General features: G+C 46.5%; 1 long non-coding RNA gene across 1 annotated transcript; it reads right to left on the bottom strand.

Annotated features, from left to right (window-relative positions):
* Window positions 1–2825: 2825 nt before the first annotated feature.
* LOC308464438 lies at window positions 2826–4656 on the bottom strand. Its single transcript, XR_013980043.1, has 2 exons — window positions 4564–4656; window positions 2826–2965 (listed from the first exon to the last, which is right to left on the bottom strand). It is a non-coding gene; the product is annotated as an uncharacterized lncRNA (long non-coding RNA).
* Window positions 4657–16483: the final 11827 nt, after the last annotated feature.

The raw sequence follows: 16483 nt of genomic DNA, 5'->3' as shown, positions 1-16483 counted from the left end.
CAAATCATTTGTTTATTCCATTTATATGGAGGGCAGACCAAGATGATTAAGGGTCTGGAAGCAAAGCCTTATGAGGAACAGTTGAGGGAGCTGAGTATGTTTAGCCTGGAAAAGAGGAGACGTAGAGGAGATAGGCTAGCCATCTTCAAATATCTTAAGGGCTGTCACGTGGAAGATGGTGAAAGCTTGTTTTCTCCTGCTCCTGAGGATAGGACACAAACTAATGACTTCAAGTTACAGGAAAGGAGATTCCAACTAAACATCAGTAAGAGCTGTTAGACAGTGGGACGGACTCCCTTGGAAGGTGGTGGACCTCAGAGGTTTTTAAGCAGAGGTTGAATAGCCACTTGTTAGGGATGCCACCTGAGATGGGGGGGGGGGGAGATGGGACCTCTGAAACCTGCCAGTTTGAATTGAGAAGCAGCATTGAGAGATGGTACTCTTGACCCTTTCCCCACCGCCCCCCTTTTTTTGCAATTAAACTCCCACCGCTCTCCCCTGCTCCACTTGGAAAATTAATAATAATAATAATAATAATAATAATTCCATTCTCCTTATGGCCGTTCTATGTATATGGGGAAAGATGCAAAAGTTTGCAATGGCAAGAAAGTAACGGATGAAGCATTTCCTTCCACGTTGCTTTTCTTCACCTGAATCCAGCCTTCGAGGCTGCTTTTCGGTTTAAAATACCCCTAAATCCTTGGAAGGCTATTCACAATTCAATAGGCAATTTGTTTTAAAAGGTAAAGGTAAAGGGACCCCTGATCATTAAGTCCAGTCGTGGCCGACTCTGGGGTTGCGGCGCTCATCTCGCTTTATTGGCCAACGGAGCCGGCGTACAGCTTCCGGGTCATGTGGCCAGCATGACTAAGCCGCTTCTGGCGAACCAGAGCAGCGCACGGAAACGCTGTTTACCTTCCCGCCAAAGCGGTACCTATTTATCTACTTGCACTTTCACGTGCTTTTGAACTGCTAGGTTGGCAGGAGCAGGGACCGAGCAACGGGAGCTCACCCCATCGCAGGGATTCGAACCACCGACTTTCTGATCGGCAAGTCCTAGGCTCTGTGGTTTAACCCACAGCGCCACCCGCGTCCAAATTTGTTTTAATGTGCATCTATTTATTTAAACCAACTCGTGCAAATTCCATGCCTATAGAACAGCATCCTTTGTCATCTAATTTTTTTAGGGGTGTGTGTGTGTAATGCATTTCTCCCTGTCTCTCTTCTTTGGTGATGTGCATGTCTTCAGGCCCTCCTACTGAAAATATCCAGTCTCTCTAGGCGAGCAATAATGTTTGCCCCAACTAGACAGAGAACTGAGCTTAGAAGCCTGAACTCCGCTGGAAGTCTCCCGACTAGTCTATATCTCTCCCCCCTTTCAAATGTCAAAATACCCACACCCTAATTTATTTGCTTCCAGAGATTTCGTGGGCTGCTCTGCTCCCGAAACCTGCTACACGCTTTCTTTTCCCTCCCTTTGAAATGCCTTTGCCTTTCAATGTCATGCAGAGAGTTGTTCATTTTGGTGGCGCTCAGGAGTGTTCTTGCGCTCTCTCTCTCTCTTTTCCCCACAGAGGCATCAAACCTGCTTTTAAAAATTGCTGTAATGTCTTAGCAGGCATAATCAGACCGTGAGGACAAAAGGAACTCGGCGACGCTAATGCTGGAGCAACTTGGCTATTAGGAAACCACCAGGAGTCTGCAATACCGAACAAACCTACATGGTTTCATTAAGGCGCAGTTCTTGAAAGGAACCCTGAGAGGTTCAGTGCAATGAATTTGGAGGATTATTGTGGCAACCGTCAGGAATGGCATAATCACAGACCAAGTGATTTTTGAAACATTGTGGAGGCTTAAAGGTGTGGGTGGGGAGAGAAATGATTTAAAGGAGGAGTAATGGCTGGGGGGTAAGTGACGAGAATTTGGTAGCTGGTCCCTTTTATAAGCTCACACCAGGATGGGCGCTGCAGCAAAATGTTGTAGCGTGGAGTGCTCAGGGTTCCAGCAGCCAGCCTTGTCCCCATCTGTGATACTCCATTCCACTTCCTTTCCCTCTCCAGCTAAATAGCACTAAGGGTGGGGATTTCAACAGAACCGCAGGACAGGGCAGCCCATTGTGAACTGGCAGGGAGAGGTGAGGGAGAAACTGAACTCATTTCACCTCGAAAGGCAAACTTGTCCAATTTGCCCTTTCCAGAACAATCCAGGGATCGAAACACAGCAACCCGCTGAAATTTTTTACTTCTCTGAATTTCACAAGGCAGTTCTCCATTCAAGAAATGCATAGGGGGGAAATGCACACGTGTTTAAATGCATACATTCATGAAAACAACAGAAGAATGCGTTCTTTTACGGGAAACGACTTTGCAAAAGTGTGTATATTAGGCAAAATTGTGCACCAAAATGACAAATTTGCGGAGGTGGAGGTGTCATTCCGGTAAGCCTCTGAAATGAAGAATGCCTGGGGTAACCAGGAGTGGGTTTTGGAGCAGAAGGACTGAGAGTGCCATCCAGTTCTAATACTCAAAACAAATTCCTGGGCTCATAATGATCTACCTCTTGAGTGTGTGATTTTTGCACCAGGTTGGTGGGGTCTCACAGAGAGCAGTACTGACCCTGCACACCTGGAGTTGCCTCACCTCTGTACCATCTTTGGAGGTTTCTAGGTGGTGTGCAAGTCCCCTGGGGGTGTGTGAGGCCTGGGCCCCGTTTTTCCGTGCATGCTTTGCGTTAGCAAGACCGAGTGATCGGGACCCCCTTCCGCACAACAAACGTTATTAACGAACAGCCGGAAAGTGGGTCAACATAATGCAAAATGGAGCAGATGATTTGGAGAGTTTAATTGCAGAGGTGTCCACAAATAAGACGTGAGGCAAATGCTGACGTTGACCAACTGAGCGTCTGGACCCAGCTATGTGGTTCTTCCCCTTAGGATGAGGAATAGCAAAAGCTGAAAAGATGGACACTAAAAAAAAGGAGGGGGGATTATTATTTTTTGCTTCGGATGGGGGTGTAGTTGTTACATTCCGTAAACTATTGTGCCTGCTCCAGTGCTAAAAATGAAACATGACAGCAAAGACGTACATAAAATGAGATGTCTCTCTTTTTTTGCCACTACCCAATCTATTATTTAGGGTGTGCATAAATATTTCAGCACAGCCCTATTTGGATCCGGCAAGATGCCTTTCTTTGGACTGTCAGTCTTTGTGACTGCATGCATGTTTTACTCAGAAGAAAGCCCCACTGTGTTCAACAGGGCTTATGGTCAAGGAACTGCATCCAGGATTGCCCTTCCAGGCACTTTGGAGGAACATACAGAGTGTTTTCTGATGCGTTGATTCTAGTATCAGGTGCAGAATGCAGCATGAGGAAAACCATGGCTGGCTTGCTTTAAAAAGGGGTAAAGGACCCCTGGACAGTTAAGTCCAGTCAAAGGCAACTTATGGGGTTGCGGCGCTCATCTCGTTTTCAGGCTGAGGGAGCCGGCGTTTGTCCACAGACAGCTTTCCGGGTCATGTGGCCAGCATGACTAAACCACTTCTGGCACAATGTGATGAGCCAGAGAGCACGGAAACACTGTTTACCTTCCTGCTGCAGCGGTACCTATTTATCTACTTGCACTGGCATGCTTTCAAACTGCTAGGTTGGCAGAAGTTGGGACAGAGCAACAGGAGCTCACCCTGTTGCCCGGATTCGAACCGCCAACCTTCCGATCAGCAAGCCCAAGAGGCTCAGTGGGGCTGAGTGGGTAGCGTTGTGGTCTAAACCACTGCTTTAGAAATCAACCATCACTCATGTTCCTAGTCCTTAGGCAAAGAAATGCCTGGAAGTGTGTGGGGAGAAGTCTTACACTTCATACAAACAGGGGGGGACCTTGGTAATATGGCGCCTTGTGCAAGGCTGAAATTTGATGCCCACCACCAGCCCTTGTGCTGCCTTTCCAAAGTCGGGTAAGCGAGGTGCTGGGCTCTGGGAAGGAGCCATGAGGCTCTGGCAGGGTCCTCTATATCCACCCCAGCCCCTTCCCAAAGCTGGACAAGTACTTACAGGGAAGGAGCCCTCACGCCGCCTTCCTAAAGCAAGTACAGTGGTACCTCGGGTTACATACGCTTCAGGTTACAGAATCTGTTAACCCAGAAATAGTACCTTGGGTTAAGAACTTTGCTTCAGAATGAGAACAGAAATCATGCTCCAGCGGTGCGGTGGCAGCAGGAGGCCCTGTTAGCTAAAGTGGTGCTTCAGGTTAAGAACAGTTTCAGGTTAAGAACAGGCCTCTGGAATGAATTAAGTACTTAACCCGAGGTACCACTGTACTTACTAGGCTTTGGGAAAGAGGAGGAAAGGTGCCCCCTCAGCTGGGAGCCCTGTGTGGGGCAACCAGTCACGCTGCCCTAAATCTGCCTTTGATACAAATAGGAACTAATTAGGGTTGCCAGACCTCCAGGTCTGACCTGAATTTTCTAGGTTTGCCCGGCCACCCTCCAGGGGGCAGGTGGAAGGCTTGAATTGCCAGGTGAGCAAGAGTCACAACAACAACAACAACATATTAAGAAGACTACACACAGCTTGCAAGATTCAGCTTTGTAGGAGTTGGCTGGAAATTATAGCATAGAAACTCTGGGTGTGGGGGTCTATCCTCCTCTGCTCCATTCTCCCAATTAACCTCCATCTCCAGGGTCCTTCCCTGTGACATCATCAGGGGCCTCTCTTATGACATCACAAGGGTCTGAGATGCTCCTGACTTGGCAACCCTAGAGGCAATGGTGGATCTTTCTGCTATGTGGAATGACTTCTCCTGAACCCCATGACTTTGCTCCTGTAATAAGTCTCACAGAGTCTCTGGTCCCCCTGGTCACCTTTCCCATGCGCCAGTAGGGCTGTCTGCTGCTTCCCCCCACCCCCAAGTTCCTCCAAGTTTGCTCAAATGTATGCTTGGTGTTTTATTACCCTCGTAATGCTCTAAGATGATATGGGTGGGTAGGTGGCTTCATGACGGACACAAGGGCTAGCCAATCAACACCATGCAAACCCCTGCCTCAAGGAAGGAAGGTGTGGCTTTGTGCAAGCAGCACAAAAGTGTTGACCAGAGGCTACTTCCAGATAGCCTGTTTATTGAGCGTTCATCCTGATTTGCTTTGCAGGGAGACTAGACAGCATTGGCCATTTAATGAGCTTTCATTCCGATACGTTTGCAGGGATGTTAGATGACGTTGTTTCAAAGCCAGGATTATTCCACCCTTCCTGTCACTGTCCTTGTTGCAAAATGTTTGCTCTTTGGGGAGAATTGACTTTGCTGCACCAGACCTGTTCTCCTTTTTATGTTGTGGACTGCCCTGTGAGAGCCAGCTTGGTGAAGTGGTTAAGAGCGGTAGACTCGTAATCTGGTGAACTGGGTTCGATTCCCCGCTCCTCCACATGCAGCTGCTGGGTGACCTTGGGCCAGTCACACTTCTCTGAAGTCTCTCAGCTCCACTCACCTCAGAGTGTTTGTTGTGGGGGAGGAAGGGAAAGGAGAATCTTAGCCGCTTTGAGACTCCTTCGGGTAGTGATAAAGCGGGATATCAAAGCCAAACTCTTCTTCTTCTTCTTCTTAAATGAAGGGCGATATACAAATTTAATAAATAGTAATAATAAGTTAATCTATAATGATGTAACCTGAATTTGCTGGTGTGTGATTGACGCCCCCCACCGGAAAATAGCTCCTTTTGCTTGTAGAAATGGTGTTTAAGTTCTGAAAAGGCTAAGCATCTTCTACTCAAAGTTTGGAGAGAAACTGCTTTAATTAGCTGACGAGCTATGGCCATCTCCACACAATGTCATCCCACAGATTCCTGTTCTGTTATTTATGCCTGCTTTCCCCCTTTCAGCCAAGTAGACGTTTTTCAATAAGTATCCATTAGCTTAATTAATTTAGTTGCTAAAGGCCCATTGGCAGAAGTGTAAATTGTTTCTCTCTGAGGGAATGTAGCCAGGCCTGTTAGCACAGTACAGATGTTTCCCGCTAGGAAAGGGCCAGGAGTGGCAAAAATACTCTGTTTCATGTCTATCCTTTGGAGTTCGAGCCAGAAAGCCCCTAGAAGAAGGTGCTTATTTATGCTTGAAAATCAAATGATATGGATTCCTTCGAATGCCAGGTCCAGGGATGATCAGATTTAGAGTGGACGGCAGGACCAACACAAAACAAGTATTTTGGAGCTTACCAACTCTGGAGAAGAGCGTTAGACTACATACACAGCATGCATTTAAACCAGTGGTTCTCAACCTGTGGGTCCCCAGATGTTGTTGGGCTACAACTCCCATCATCCCTGAGCTCTGGCCTTGCTAGCTAGGGGTGATGGGAGTTGTAGTTCAACAACATCTGGGGACCCACAGGTTGAGAAAGGCTGATTTAAACTAAGCACACATCCCCTAAAGCAGGGGTAGGCAACCTAAGGCCCGGGGGCCGGATGCGGCCCAATAGCCTTCTCAATCCGGCCCGCGGATGGTCCAGGAATCAGCGTGTTTTTACATGAGTAGAATGTGTCCTTTTATTTAAAGTGCACCTCTGGGTTTTTTGTGGGGCGTAGGAATTCATTCATTTCCCCCCACAAAATATAGTCTGGGCCACCACAAGGTCTGAGGGACGGTGGACTGGCCCACGGCTGAAAAAGGTTGCTGACCCCTGCCCTAAAGAATCATGGGAACTGTAGTTTGTTAGGCTTTCTAGGAACTGGAGCCCTGCAAGGGGCAAACAGTTCGTAGGATTATTTGGAGAAGAGGGATGTGTTTTAATTGTACGTCATGTATGCTCACTTAATTTGCCATTTTTTGAGGCACGGCCACCCATTGCTCCAAAAGTTCAGCTCGGAGCACAAGCTCAGGGAGGGGTGCCAGCCACCTAGGCCCAGAAGCGTGTGTGTACGCACACAGGCTTCATGCACCTCAATGGACCAGCCTCTGCTGTAGTTGTCTGACTATTCTGGCAGCAAGAGCAGTGGAACAGTGGAACGGACTCCAGTGGGAGGTTGTGCACTCTGCTTCATTGGAGCTTTTTAAGCAGAGGTTGGATGGTCATCTGTCATGGATGATTTGGTTTGAGATTCCTGCATTGCAGGGGGTTGGACTAGATGTCCCTTGGGGTCCCTTCCCACTCCACAATTCTAGGTGGCACAGGAGACAACTCCTGAGGGCTGAGGTCCCTTAAAGGGGCCAGCACCCCCTCTAGCTGATGAGCATTGCCATTCAAATAGTGTGTGTGTGTGTGTGTGTGTGTGTGTGTGTGTAACATTTTATTAATTTTCCAAAAATAACAAAAATAAACCAATAACAATATCAAGACAAAACAAAGCAGAACAAATTGACTTCCCCCTTCCCTTCCTTGGTTCCATTGTTTATCAACACACTGCAAGTCCATTGTAAAGTTATAAACCATTGAATTACTTATTGTCCATTCAAAATAAAATTACAAGTAGTCTTAAAACCCTGCTAATGTATTAACCTGAGTACATTGCTTCTGAAAATATGCAATAAAGTCCTTCCAATCTTCCTCAAATTCGTTATCGTCTCTTCCTCTTAGTTTCATTGTCAGTTTTGCCATTTCAGCATATTCCATTAATTTAACTTGCCAAAATTCTTTAAGTAGGACACCTTCTTCCTTCCAATTTTGTGCTAATAATGTTCGTGCAGCCGTAGTTGCATATACAGTGGTACCTCGGGTTAAGTACTTAATTTGTTCTGGAGGTCCGTACTTAACCTGAAACTGTTCTTAACCTGAGGTACCACTTTAGCTAATGTGGCCTCCTGCTGTCGCTGCCGCCGGAGCACAATTTCTGTTCTCATCCTGAAGTTCTTAACCTGAAGCACTATTTCTGGGTTAGCGGAGTCTGTAACCTGAAGCGTATGTAACCCGAGGTACAACTGTATAAATAAATTCTTTAGTGATCTTCCATTCAAATAGTGTATTTTGATCAGTTCTGCGGGGCGGGGCCTCCCCCTATATTTTATTTGTTGGCCCCCTTGGAAGAAGGCCTGAACTGAGAGAAAGTAAGCAGCCCATGGTCACGCAGTCTGCTTCCAGGGAACCAGTTGTCACTCTCCCTTGCTGCAAATGTTTGAGGAGGGTCTCGACACAACAGTCCGCTGGCTGAATGAAGGCAGACCTTTCTCTGACCCTGAGTGACAACGTGTGACGCTTGCACAGGAGAGGGGATCATAGCGTGTGGGTCTGTGTATTGCAGGACAGAGAGGCTCTCAAAGCAAGTGAAATTGCATCGGAGCAATGCTAGCAAGCCGGTTCTCACTCTGCTATGACATTTGGTGCAGGGATGTCAAAGCATCACCATGCGTCAGCTGGAGGGCATAGAGACAGGGGATGCTTCAAACCACCAAGGAACTCTGCATGAACTCCTGGAGTATGGGGGACGCATAAAAAATTTCACCAAGACCTGCCAGAAAAATATCTGGAATACCTAGCAAAACTGGAGTTATACATCATACTAGGGCGGACTTAATCTTTCATAATGTGTGGTGCCCCCAAATTGTTGTTGTTGTTTAGTCGTTTAGTCATGTCCGACTCTTCGTGACCCCATGGACCAGAGCACGCCTGGCACTCCTGTCTTCCACTGCCTCCCACAGCTCGGTCAAACTCATGTTCATAGCTTCAAGAACACTGTCCAACCATCTCGTCCTCTGTTGTCCCCTCCTCCTTGTGCCCTCCATCTTTCCCAACATCAGGGTCTTTTCCAGGGAGTCTTCTCTTCTCATGAGGTGGCCAAAGTACTGGAGCCTCAACTTCAGGATCTGTCCTTCCAGTGAGCACTCAGGGCTGATTTCCTTCAGAATGGATCGGTTTGATCTTCTTGCAGTCCATGGGACTCTCAAGAGTCTCCTCCAGCACCATAATTCAAAAGCATCCATTCTTTGGCGATCAGCCTTCTTTATGGTCCAGCTCTCACCTCCATACATCACTACTGGGAAAACCATGGCTTTAACTATATGGACCTTTGTTGGCAAGGTGATGTCTCTGCTTTTTAGGATGCTGTCTAGTGCCCCCAAATGGATCTTCTCAATTATGGATCTTTTGTGCCCTCTCGGCTCGGGAAGGGAACCGCCCTAAATGCAATGTGCTTGATAACCAAATAATGCTAATATTCTTCACTTGCTGCCAGGCGAATCTCCCTAGGAAGAGCATTCCGCAAATGGGGAGCCACTGCAGAAAAGGCCCGTTCTCGTGTTGCCGCCATCTGGACCCCGAAGAAGGGTCTCAGATGATGACCGCAGAGTCCAGGGAGGTTCATATGGAGAGAAGCGGTCCTTGATGTATTGCAATGTTAGGTTTTAGGAAGGTAGACCAACATGACCCTACAGGCCAAAGAGGAAGGCCCTGTAGGTCAGAGTTTCTCCAGCACTGGGGACCTCAGTGACTGGGCGATTGTGACTTGGGCATCAGTGAACTGGGTCCCCTGACACCACAGCATTGAACCCCTGCCAGAAGTCAAACTCAGCCTACCATGATTGGCAGCAAAGGGGAGGAAGGAGCTCGAAGGATGGAGGGAGCGGCTCCGCGGAGAATCCCACAGCAACAGAAGAGAAGCTGGAAGATCTCCAACCTACGTCATTTGCTAAAGAGAGAGAAAAATCACACATATGGCAGAATTCACACTCCTGCATTCGGCTGCCTGCCCCTTCTTTAGTTTGTTGGGGAGGGGAGAGGCTCTCCTTTTCCCTGGCTGTGATTTTCGCTCTTTCTTCGTTCTATTTTCACCTCGGTAATAAAGTGCATTAAAAATAACACCCAGCAAATGAGGTCTGCCGTCAGGGACCTAACTGAATGCTGCAGTAATTCATGGGGTTTTTTTTGTGTGCCATTCATAAACTCCTCGCCGTGATGCAACACACACACTTGCCACCACAAATTCCTCTCTCTGAATCACCTGAGACAAAAGCAGGAAATGGAAAAGGCTCCACCTTTTGCATCCAGGAGAATTCAACGGGGAGAAGGCTGCATCTTGAGGCTCTGGTAGGGCGACCGTCCCCTTTCTTGGAAGATACGTCCTGGAGCACCAATTCCTGCATGACTGGGAAACGTTCAGCTGGTGCAGCCTCCCACTGTGGGCCAGAGAAATTCCTTCTGCTACTATTGCAGCTGCAACGTGCGCAGCCGTTTACAGATAAATAAAGTTAGGTCCCTGCCCTGAGGATCTTACAGTTAGACATGAGACCCCCCCCCCAGGGTTGGAGTCAACACATGACATCCTCAGGCATCTATGGGTTGTGCCCAATGAAGCTCTACTCAGAGGAGACCCACTGAAATTCACAAACCTAGTCATGCCCATTAAGTCCAATGGGTCTACTCTAAGTAGGACTAGCATTGGATACAACCCTATACTGAAACTTGCCCTGTTGCCTGCCCTGTGTGGCATCAGCTCTCCAGGGTTTCAGCCAGCTGACAGTGCTACCTGGTGTGGGAATGTTGAGGATAGTAGGAGTGGATATATATTGATGAAATATTATCCTTCCTGACTCATGCTAGTGAGCTAGTAGCAGAGCACATTCCATTCTACATCACATGAAGCTAGTTGATAGTTTCGTTAGAATCATTTGAGTTAAGCAATCCAGTCTGGCTTGTCCAGATTGGATTGTTCCTGGTAAATCCCCTCTTAAAACAATAACAACACAACAGTCTTCTTTTAGAAAGCAATGGTAAGGTTTACTTACATTCAGTTCACAGTATAATCCTGAAGGCGGGCTTTAGCTTTTAGTTACAGTTACAGAGTTACAGTTACGTCCTCTTGTGAGGGATGAGCCCATGTGCTGCTGGCTGAGATCCAGCACACAGCAAAAGCACCGAGAAGAGATGGGATCAAGAGAGTCAAGAGGAAGGTGGCTGCATGACTGGCCCCTTTATAGGGTCTGCCAGGGTCACGCCCATCTACCTGGTCACACACAAGGGGAGGATGCTCCAGACCAGGTGTGACAGGAAGTCCTCCTGGCTGGAGCAACATTCCCCTGTGAGTCCACTCTGGGCAAACAGGAAATGTAGTACAGGGTTACAGACGCTTCAGGTTACAGACTCCGCTAACCCAGAAATAGTACCTCGGGTTAAGAACTTTGCTTCAGGCTGAGAACAGAAATTGCGCGGCTGTGGCAGTAGCGGGAGGCCCCATTAGCCAAAGTGGTACCTCAGGTTAAGAACAGTTTCAGGTTAAGAATGGACCTCCATAATGAATGAAGTTTTTAACCCAAGGTACCACTGTATTTGACTGCTTTTGTGATTCGAACCACCAACCTTCTGATTGGCAAGTCCTAGGCTCTGATTTAACCCACAGCACCACCCTTGCAGTGGGTGTGGGAGTTGTTTTTTCAAAAACACATATTTTTACCATTTTGTCACCGCCCTCAGTGATGACACCTGGGGCGGCCCACACCCACCGCACCCCCCTTCCTACACCACTGTGTGGAAGCCCCTGGCCCTTCACTTGCCTGACCTGCCTCTTCTTCTGAGCCACCCTGTGTTCCACCCTCCAGCTCTGAAGCTCCCCCTGCCTCTGATTCTTGTCTCCTGGATGGAACTGTTCCCCACAAATTGCTGCCCCTCCTCCTGAGTCAGACTCCAGTCCCCCTGCCCCTGGTGCACATTCATCTCTGTGTCCTGCCAGTTCCGGACATCTACCTCCCTGAATTTATCTATTCCTTTTTAAAAATCATCCAAATTGGTGGCCCTCACTGCCTCCTGTCAGAGTAAGTTCCATAGCTTAGCCATTACCCCTGAAATTTCTATGTTTGCATGTATATGTATTAATTAGCATATTCAACATTATTATTATATTTGTACATCACCCTATACCTGTAGGTCTCTAGGCGACTCATAACACAAAGTTACAATATACAAAGCAAAAACAAATAATCAAAACAATTAACCATACTAAACAATACACTCCTCAACAAAAATCACCTAAACCAGCTGTTCTCAACCTGTGGGTCCCCAGATGTTGTTGGACTACAACTCCCATCATCCCTGAGCTCTGGCCTTGCTAACTAGGGGTGATGGGAGTTGTAGTTCAACAACATCTGGGGTTCCACAGGTTGAGAAAGGCTGCCCTAAACAATACTCCAGCCTGCAAATACAAATACAAGAATCCAAATTATAACATATAACATTTGACAACAATTTTAAACAACCCCATCCTCCAAATAAAACAGCACCCTCCTAAGTTAAAACCCCATTCCCGTTATAACAATAATTTTAACACAAGGGGACTGGTCCATGTCTTTGTGCCTCCCCTCTCTCAAGCACACATCCCAAAAAGCCTGTCCAGAAATCCCAAACTCACACGCTGCTCTAACATGCCTTTATTTTCAATCTTTTCCAAACTGAAAGCAAAAAAAACCAACCCTCCACCCTAATCTAAACCTGGCAGTGACTCCTTTATAAATCTGGGCTCATGTTTCCCATGGCAAAGAGGTTCTTGGTTTTATGAGCTTCTTTCTGAAACGCCGGTTATGGGACTTTGCTGCAAAGCTTTTCCAAACCAAAGGAATTGACTGAGCACTGCCAAGCAGTTAAAACATTTTATTTTTTTGCTGATTTTTTTTTTTAAAAATACAAAACATCAGCCCGCAGGACTTTCAATCAAATAGAGTAGCCTGCCCTTGGAAGCCACAGAGACATTCCGAGGTTTTTCCTCTAACCGCTGGCTGTAGCCTTAGCATTTAGGGCATTTTCTAGCAAGTTGGCCTCCTTAGCTCTCCGGGAAGCGGATGATTCGCTGCAATTTCCAGAACTTCCTTTCATAAGCTTACCTTCCCCACATCTGAGCACTGTGGGAGTCAACAGAACTGAAGAACATCATCCGGCGCTGAGTTGAGCAAAGGTCTCTTCACCTCCCTTCGCCCATTTCAGCGAGCTTCTGTAGACCAGCGCTTAGGTCCCATCCACACAGCACATTTAAAGCAGTATCAAACCACTTTAAAAGTCACGGCCTTCCCCAACATGTAGAAGGGATGTTGCTCTGAGGAAGTAGCAATCTTAGAAGTAGCATCTGCACCATCCATTTAAAGCACTACGATACTGCTTTAAACAGCCATGCCCGACCCCGAAGTTCTGGGAGCTGTAGTTTGTTATGGGTGCTGAAAGTTGTTAGGAGGTCCCTGTTCCCCTCACAGAGGTACAATTCCATACCCTCCGATTGTTCCTATTTTCTAGAGACAGTCCTGGATTTACAGAAGCCGTACTGGTTTCTGATTTGATCCCAGAATGCCCCAATTTTCCTTAGGATGTCCCTATTTTCATCAGAGAAATGTTGGAGGGTATGGAATAGGAAGCTGGAACTCAGTTCCGGCATCTCTCAGGTGGGCGCCATTGGCATTCTAAGAAAATGAGGGAGGTGTTCGTGGTGAGTTCTGGCACCTCTTTTTCTAGAAAAATAGCACTGGTCATGCCCATATTTTTTATTGGATAAATGTTGGAGGGTATGGATAGGATGTCCCTATTTTCATTGGATAAATGTTGGAGGGTATGCAACTCCCATAGTTCCCTGGGGAAAGGGCTTGCTGGGAACTGTAGCTGTATGAGGGGAGCAGGGGGCCTACTAATAACTCTCAGCATTCTCAACCAACTACAGTTCCCAGGATTCTTTGGGGGAAGCCATGACTGTTTAAAGTGGCATGATGGTGCTTAAAATGGATGGGCCTTCCGCCATGATGGATTCTGCCTTCAGGACAAGAGGCAGAATGCATCTGAATGCAGTGGGAAAGGACGATCATTCTCATTTTCTGCTTGTGGGCATCCCATAGGGCAGAGGCGGGGAATCAACCTCAGGTTGGGGTCTGAACAGGGCCCTCCCCAGGCCACACAGTCTCCATCCAGGCCATGTCCCCTGCTAGGGATGAGGTCGATTCGTTCTGCAAAATGGTTCATAAAAACTTACCAGCTTGCAAAAAATAACCCTACTTGGCTTCAATTCTTCAAAAACTATTTGTAAGTCCACTAGTACTTTGTGTCCACTAGTACTTTGTGTGGGACGTGGGTGGCACTGTGGGTTAAACCACAGAGCCTAGGACTTGCTGATCAGAAGGTCGGCGGTTCGAATCCCCGCGACGGGGTGAGCTCCCGTTGCTTGGTCCCTGCTCCTGCCCACCTAGCAGTTCGAGAGCACGTCAAAGTGTAAGTAGATAAATAGGTACCGCTCCGGCGGGAAGGTAAACGGTGTTTCCGTGTGCTGCTGTGTTTCGCCAGAAGCGGCTTAGTCATGCTAGCCACATGACCTGTACGCCGGCTCCCTGGGCCAATAAATAAAGCGAGATGAGCGCCGTAACCCCAGAGTCGGTCACGACTGGACCTAATGGTCAAGGGTCCCTTTACCTTTACCTAGTACTTTGTGTGCCCCTTCCCGGGGTATTCAAATTCATCTTGAGGTGTGTGCAATGTGACATCATCACAACACACCATCTAGTTTAAGTTACTTGCCACAGAAAGATTGGGAAAAGCCATCAATGGCTATACTCTGCCCTCACGGTCTGGTGTGCTTCTGAATGCCAGTTGCTGGAACCCGCAGGAGGGGAGAAGGGTCTTGTATTCAAGTCCTGATTGCGGGCCTCCCTTAGGCATTTGGCCTGGCTACTGTGAGAAAAGGATGCTAGACTAGGTGGACTGATCCTGCACACTCGTCTTAAGTTATTTCTGCATAAGATTCCTAAACGGTAGTTCACCAGACCTCCAAGAAATTGGCAGCTGTTTGAAGAGGTGGAACGCTCTGGGTTGTAATTAAAATACACTCTGTCCCTCTTGGGAAACTTAAGCCATCAGCATTTTGAAGGCCAGCCGCCCTGTTTTCTTTCCAGGCAGAAGCGGGTGTGTGTGTGCGTGCGCGCACACACACTCATGTGCTAAGATGTGGTTCAGAGGAGAGCACAGTCTCTGCTGAGAACTGCAGCGAGACCGCAAAAGTAATTTCACTTGGAACATGGATATCCTGCTGGGGACAGGGATTTTTTCATAGAAACATCTTTAAAAAAAAATAAAAAAAAATTATTCAAAGTTATAACAAAACATATTTTCCAAAAACATATCCTTATTCCCCCCCCCCGTTTTTCCTTCCTCCCCCCCCCACAAAACCCATCCTCCCACCCCGCCCCCCGACTTCCCTCAGTTCCAGTCTTTGGTTTCTCCAGTAACGCTATTTTCTGCATGTTACAGAATTGTGTAGATCTTCAAACTGTTTAGCTAATTATTATCAGTAAAAAAAAAATTGTGGATGTTTATTCAAAACCTGCCAAGGAGTCCAGTTCGCTTTGTTGCATCTTCAAATACTTTGTAAAAGGTTCCCATTCATCCTTAAAGTCACAGTTATCCTTGTCCCGTAACCTATATGTCAATTTTGCCAGTTCTGCATAGTCCATCAATTTTTCTTGCCATGATTCTTTAGTTGGGGTTTCTTCAGTCTTCCATCCTTGTGCTACCAGAACTCTCGCGGCCGTTGTTGCATACATGAAAATGTTTTTCAACTTTTTTGGCAGGTCTTTCCCCACAATCCCCAACAAAAAAGCCTCGGGTTTTTTAACAAATGTTAAATGGAACATTTTCTTCAATTCATTGTATATCATTTCCCAAAATTTTTTAATTACTTTACAATCCCACCACATATGATAAAATGTTCCCTCCTTTTCCCTACACTTCCAACATATATTTGAACTAGTTTTGTACATTTTCCCTAACTGCACTGGTGTTGTGTACCATCTGTACATCATCTTCATGTAATTCTCCCTCAATAGGGAACAATCTGTAAATTTTAAGTCAGTTTTCCATAATTTAACCCAATCTTCCATCATAATGTTGTGACCTACATCTTGTGCCCATTTAATCATAACTGATTTTACCTCTTCATCTTTTGTCTCCCATTCTAATAATATGCTATATGCGGCCTTCAGTAGTTTCACTTTCCCTTCAATCACTTCCGTTTGAAACCTAGATCTAGTATAAATAAATCCTTTCTTACTGTCTTCTTTATATGTTTCATGTAGTTGTCGATAAAGCAACCAACTCTGAAAGTGGTCTTTGATCTCATCATAATCTCTTAATTTCCATTTTCCCTCATGTTCCTTTAATAAATCAACATATGTGAGCCATTTTCCTTTCTTTCCAAGTGGTTTGAGCAGTAATGCTTCATGTGGTGAAAGCCACCACGGAGTCTTTTGTTCCAATAAGTCTTTATATCTCTCCCATACTCTCATTAATGATTTCCTAATTATGTGGTTGTAAAAACTTCTATGAATCTTCCCTTTCCCATACCATAAGTATGCGTGCCAGCCAAATCTGTTGTCATGTCCTTCTAGATCTAATGCCTCTTGCTTGTCCAATCTCATCCAGTCCCTGATCCATACCAAACAAGCAGATTCGTAATACAATTTAAGGTCACATCAAATCACAATTTAAGAAACATCAAATCAACCCATGGTGACCAATGATAGCTTGGTGGATTTTGGTATGCTAGTCCAGAAGGAAAGG

This window comes from Podarcis pityusensis (genome assembly GCF_964106645.2).
Source record: "Podarcis pityusensis genome assembly, chromosome: 15".
Classification (NCBI taxonomy): Eukaryota; Metazoa; Chordata; class Lepidosauria; order Squamata; family Lacertidae; genus Podarcis; species Podarcis pityusensis.
This window is presented reverse-complemented; position numbering and strand designations above follow the sequence as displayed.